Here is a 6,562-nt window from a genome sequence, read left to right on the forward strand (position 1 = left end):
CCAAGAGATTCTGTCCAGAGAGCTAGAGCTAAAGACAACAGGCAGCAGCAGAAAGCAATCAATCAAATCTCTTGACATCTGATCAACCCCTGTGCTTGTAATGAACTAATGAAATAATGTGATAAACTAATGAAATAATGCTAAATGAACCAAACCAGGTGCTACCACCCTTGTTCCCTCCACGCTAATTCTGGTTCTGTACCCTGCTGAACTATCACAAGGTTCAAAAATTCTAATTTGGGACCTGTTCCCACAGGACCCAAGAATACCTGTATTGTCCCAAGAAATGCCAACCATGGGAACTGTTTATTCAAGACTGTGTTGGGTCCTGCTTTTCTTGTGGTTTTCATGTACAGAAGCCCTACCCCTGCCACAAACCACTAGCCCTCCCTCCCAGGAAGACTTCGGTTTGCAGACCTGTTTTCCTTACTTTGAAATTAAACTTCTGTTTGATTCCTGACTCTCCTGTCTCTAGCCTGCTTTGTTTGGCTCTGGCCACCCACAGGTCAGAGATTGGTTCTGGTCCAGTTGACAAGACCTAGTGGTGGTATTGCTGGGTCAAAGAGTATGAACAGTTTTATAGTTCTTTGGGCATAGTTCCAAATATTTCTCCCGAATGGCTGCCCCACTTCACTACTCCACCAACAGTTTAATAGTGTACCTATTTTTCCCTCATCCCCTCTAGCATATGTCATTTCTGATAAGTATGAGGTGGTACCTCAGAATTGTTTCAATTTGTACTTCTCTAATCAATACAATTTAGAGCATTTTTTTCATATGACTACAGATAGCTTTGATATCTTCTTCTGAAAATAAGGCAGAAATTTCCTTGCTGGGATACAACCCTAGTAGAATGTGTAGTCCTGGACACATTTGTTCCTTATGAGTGTCCCCTTTCCCAGTGGTGGGGTGCTAACCTGTGGGAGGGTACCCCCTGTATGTATAGAGACTTTTCTTGTCCCTTATTTTGCTACTCTATTTAATTAAATGGCTTTTGTCTTAAACCAATGTGTCCTCTGGTTGGTTTAGGAAAGGAAACACATTGGTGGGAACTCATGAGGTATAGTTTCTGAATGGATGCTGATGAACAGTGTGCCTAGAATTTGAGATGGCTTTCAGGAGATTCATATATGAGGATGGGCCCAAGTGTTACATGTTTCTTAATCTTACTGCTGTCAATATTTCCTTCTTGATTTGTCATAGAAATGTAGTTTTATGTACTAGATATGTGGGGGCACTTGTATCATCAATGTGTTCTTTTATCAGCATTACTTTTAGAAAGGAAGTGGTGTGTTGTAGCGGGAAAAGGACTTTACCCCAGTGGGAATTAGGAGACCAAGATTTTAGTCCAATACGTACCACTAAAATATGTCACCTTAGGTGAATCACTCTGGGTCCCTGTTCATTTACAAAATGATTGAGTTGAATGAGACAATCTCTAAATTCCCCTTCCTGCTCTAAAATTCAATGACAGTATTCTTAGAGTACAATTTTACTATTTGGAATGAATATAAAGATTTGTAATATTTGCATTCTTGCTCTTTTAGAAGATTTTATTGATAATTCGTTCTGATATAACAAATATTTACAGATTACCTCCACTCCTTGAGAAGTCCTCATTCAGTCAGTCAACAATTATTTATTGTGTTTACTACGTGCAAGACTCTGTGCTAAGTTCTGGGAATATAAATAGAAGCTGGAAAAAAAAAAGAAGACAGTCTCTTCTCTTTAGGAGCTTAGATTCTAATGGAAAGAGACAATACACAGCTCCCTTTGGAGCTGGAGGAGGTAAGTGGGGTGCTGCTGCAGGAAGAAGTAGTGCAGCTTAGGGATAAAAGTGTCTTTGGTCTGGACTTCCTCCTTAAATTAGAGGTTCTGGGGAAAACCAACCAATCAAAAGGTGAGGTCTCAGAGGCAGAGAGCACTTTCAATGTGAGTAGTCCAGGAACGGGATGAGCTTCCATGGTGAAGAAGTTTCTATGGCATGGTAGAGAAAGTCCATTGGAGATAAGTCAACAATGTAGTCTGCAGAAAGAACAAAGCAAAACAAAGGTTAAAACTAACAATACAGTGACCTCATCTGGTAGTACATGCAAAGTTCCACATCCATAGCACTCCTCTCACCATTCTACCTTTTTAAAATTTTTAATGAACAGAAATGTATTTTCTCTCCCTTCCATCTTCCTAACCCCATTGGAAAAACTCCAGAGAAAAGAAAAACAAATTCCTTGTAATTAAAAAATATCCAGAGTTAAGCAAAACAAATTCAATCATTTTTAATTCTTTGTCATTCTATTTGGGGTTTTCTTGCTGAAGATACTAGAGTGGTTTGCCATTTCCTTTTCTAGATCATTTTATAGATAAGGAAACTGAGGCAAACAGGGTTAAGTGACTTGCTCAGGGTCACATAGGGTAAGTATGTGAGGTCACATTTGAACTCAGGTCCTCCTGACTCCAGGGCTTCTACTCTATCTACTATGCCATCTGGTTGCCCTAATTCTGTCATTGGCTACTTACAAAAATATGAATCCTTCTTAGACTGTCACCTCTCTTAGAAGGTGTATAGCATATTTCACCATTGGTCTTCTGGAATCATGGATGGTCATTGTATTGATCATAGCTCTTGACTTGCAAAGTTGTTTGTTTTTATAGTATAGTTAACAGTATAAAAAAAGAAAGAATATTAGTGCTATAACAACAAATTGTTCACAGCTATGATTTACTTGAAATTTTACTTAAGTTCTTACTCTGGAATGCAATGTTTCTATGGGAAAATGGGTTCTACTTTACAATGAGCTACTTTATGATGTCATTTCCAAAATCAATCAATCAATAAGCATCTATTAATCACCCACTATATTCCAGGTACTGCATTAAGCACAGGGAGATACAAAGAGCAAAGTGAGACATTACTTGGCCTTACAGAGTTTTCATTCTATTGAATCAAATTATGGTGAAAAATGGGGACTACCTAGAATCCTCCTGATAAAGCAAACAAAAGGCATTGCCCAGGCTACTCTAGAGATAAGAGGAGATGATGTAAGAAGAACATTTTTTTCTCTTACATATTGTCAACCAACTTCAATCAATATACAAAATTTCCAACAAAAGTCTTTATAATTCAACATGTAATATTGAGAGACGTTGGTATAGGGGGATAAGTAGAACAGTGATGAGTGAGGGGCTGATGAGTGGAACTGGGCTCTCCCTGTAAAACATGTTCACCCACTTGCAAACCGCTAAATGGAGAGCTAGATCCAGGGGATCAGCAACATGTAAATGAAAAAGAAATGCAAAATACGATTCATACAGTGCCCAATGCACATGGAAGCGCCTCCTGTTACACATATGACACAGTTCCTCGTTAGATTACATTTGGTCTTTTCTGCTTCATTTTCTTCTTTCTTTAGGAAGAAGTGTGTTTATGCTTCTTTCTCTTGAAGTGTTTGAGCTGAGTCTTGAAAGAAGACAGGGATTCCAAGAAGCAGAGGTGATAGCCTGAGCAAAGGCAGAGAGGTAGGAAATGCAGGATCTGTCATGTGTGACAAACAGCAAGTATGTCAGTTTAGCTGCAATGTTGAATATTTGAAGGGAGTGGGGAGAGGGGGTACAATACATAAACAGACTGGAAAGGCAAGAAGCGGACAGGTTGAGAGGGGCTTTAAATGCCAAACAAAGGAGTTTATATTGATCCTAGAAGTAATAAAGAACCATTAGAGTTGAATGAGGGCAGAGGTGACACAGTCTGACCTATACTCACAGGTCAAATCCCAATAGTGATCAGTACTAAAACTTTGACCTGCTCCATTTTTCCCACCCTGGGCTGGTTCATCCCTCCGCAGGCAGTCTGTTAGCTCTCTGCTCCCCAGGGCTCACCATACTGTAGTCACACTCTGCATTCGATCTACTGCAGCTCAGAATTCCAGAGTTCACTAGCCTTAGCCTCCTCTAGCAACAGGATTTGCATGTGGGCACCACCACTTAACAACTCTGACTGTCCAGGAGGTATTCTCAGATAGGAGTATAAAGTGGGGTGCTGATTTCCAGTCAAGCTACTAAACAAGTTACAAATATATCTGAAAAAAGGAAATCTATATTTGAGTTCTGGCTGGAAGAATGAGTTTGTTGATTGTTCCATTGTTCTCTTGTCTTGTGCCAAGTCAAGGAAAGTAACCCTAGAGTAACTCCTCACAAAAAAACCCAACCCCCCTCAAAAAAAAAAAACCCAGCTTCCTTCTCTTTTTTTTCTCTCACTCTTTTTTTTTTTTAGTGAACTTTGGAGAGTTGGTGGGAGGGAGAGGAGGACCAGGGATAGGGTAGCCAAAAGGAAAAAGAAAAAAAAAGAAAAGAGCCTCAATGAGGCATTAAAAAATATACAGAGGACAACAGAAAGCCAGAAAGAATCACACACATGCAAGACAGTAAGTTACATGTTGAATTCGTTATGTATTTTAAAAGAAAAGCAAACTGTACACAATAGAGATTTACAGTTTAGTGTACAATTTTCTATTTCTGTATGCATATGGAAATACCCAATTTATTTGGTGTTTGTCAAGTTCAGAAATTTTTTTTTAAGAAAAAGCATGGTTGTACATATAAGGATCCTGAGGTTTTTGCTGGCCAAAATACAGCATCATAATATTCTGGTTTTGCTATGGGCAGATATACACAATAACAATTGGAAATCAGGCTAGGTAGGGGGAGAATACTGACCTTGCTTCCTTAGCCTGCTTTATGTTCTGGCTCAAATTCATCTGACCATAGAAGGATTTTGGTAATATGAAAGAGGGTCAGCCTTTCAACTGGATTGATGTTTATAATAGCAGGGACCATTCTAGCCCCATATGTCTCCCTATATGGCCAAAACAACCCACAAAGTGTTATCCCTTTCACTGCTCAAGCAATTTCTGGTCATGAGTATGTGCTGAGTAAACCTGCTTATAACCTGCTTCTAGCTTCCAGGCAGCTCACAGGAATTCCCCTTGACATACTCAATCTCTGGCCCTGTGTCAGGCAGCTTCCCACCTACCTGGCCTATGTATCAACACCCATCCCATCTGACCTTTCAATTATAGCCAATAAGGGTGGGACAATGAAGAATTCCAGGAAATGAAGGAGGACTTATATCTGACTAATTAAGGAAGAAGGAACTAGGAAGAACCAAGATAATGTCATATTATGTTTACTTCCCATAACAACATAAATGAAAAGGCAACAAAATTCAGCTATGATGAGCGATGTTGGTACCACACTATCCAAGCTAAAGCACATCTTTTCTGGTAACAATCAGAAAACAACAAAGATGGATAATGACTTGTCCCATCTGTTGGGCCAATAGCCTGGGACATTGGCAAAGTACATATCACTTTCCTTTTAACTCTTGCTGCAATTTTGTGATTGAGTTGTTCTGAATAAATTGTTTTTCTGTAATTTATTTTTTTCAGTAGGGTAAGTACTTGTATGGTATGATGCTGTAAACAACGTATGTATCTTAAACTGATAAAGCTATGTGTACCCTCTGACAGAACAGAACATCAGTAGAAATACAAACAACTTAACCAGTAGTTTACATAATCAATTACCCATCAAATTATGTGGTAAATAACAGTGCCACCCCTATCTACAGCCATAAGAAAGCCATGGGAAGGCCCCAGATATTAGCTAGCTTCTGGACTATAACTGAGTCTACCTTCCCAATGTGCTTAAAATTAGAGTAATGGGGGAAGCCTGTTGCACAAGGGCAGAGCTGATTGACTTGCAGAAGACCACCTCAACCACTCTGCACCTTAGAGGGAGACAGGCCTCAAGGTGGGAAGAGAGGGAACTTTGTACTATGTCCAGTGTCAAAGAAGCTTACCAGAATAAGGCTCAGGTTGGTGGTTAGTTCTTAGAGGGTATTGTTTGCATGTTTTGCCTAATTGAGTTTGATTTCGTGCCTTGAAGAGGGTAAGTCGAATTAGTGTTTTTGTCACACTAGCTCTCATGTATCACGGTAAACTGACCTTTACAGAAAAGAAATTCAGCAAAGCTGATAAATCGAAGATATGACACATGCAAAATCCCACACCTGTGCAATCCCACCTTCTCAAAGGATTAGAATTTTCAAAATTAATTATTAATAAAATTATGTTTAATAAAGAATTATTATTAAATTTTTATTTACTAATCTTAATTATTTTTTATTAATAAGGGTAAAAACCTTGGAAAGCATCTGTACTGAAAACAATTTCAGAAATTGGGTTCTTGAATTTAAAACCTCCTGATTCCAGTTGCATAAAGCGACAGGCAGCTTAAAAATCTCACAAACCTTCTCTCCCCACCCCTCCCGCCCCCAATTTTTTTTTAATTTGAAATTGCTATACTATATGGTAACACAATTGGCAAGTTTGTTGTGCCAAATGCCTATGACTTAAAAAACAAATTAAGGAACAGGGCAGAGACACATCCCCCATCTGGTGCATTACAGCCAGGATGAGGAGGATGACAGCACTGTTTCCTTCAGACTCCACTCTCCTTGGTGACCTCATTTCTGGGGCCCTCGACATTCTTCGCAAAACAGCGG

The sequence above is a fragment of the Vombatus ursinus genome, unplaced genomic scaffold, assembly GCF_900497805.2.
Source record: "Vombatus ursinus unplaced genomic scaffold, bare-nosed wombat genome assembly UNPS02006779.1, whole genome shotgun sequence".
Taxonomy (NCBI): Eukaryota; Metazoa; Chordata; class Mammalia; order Diprotodontia; family Vombatidae; genus Vombatus; species Vombatus ursinus.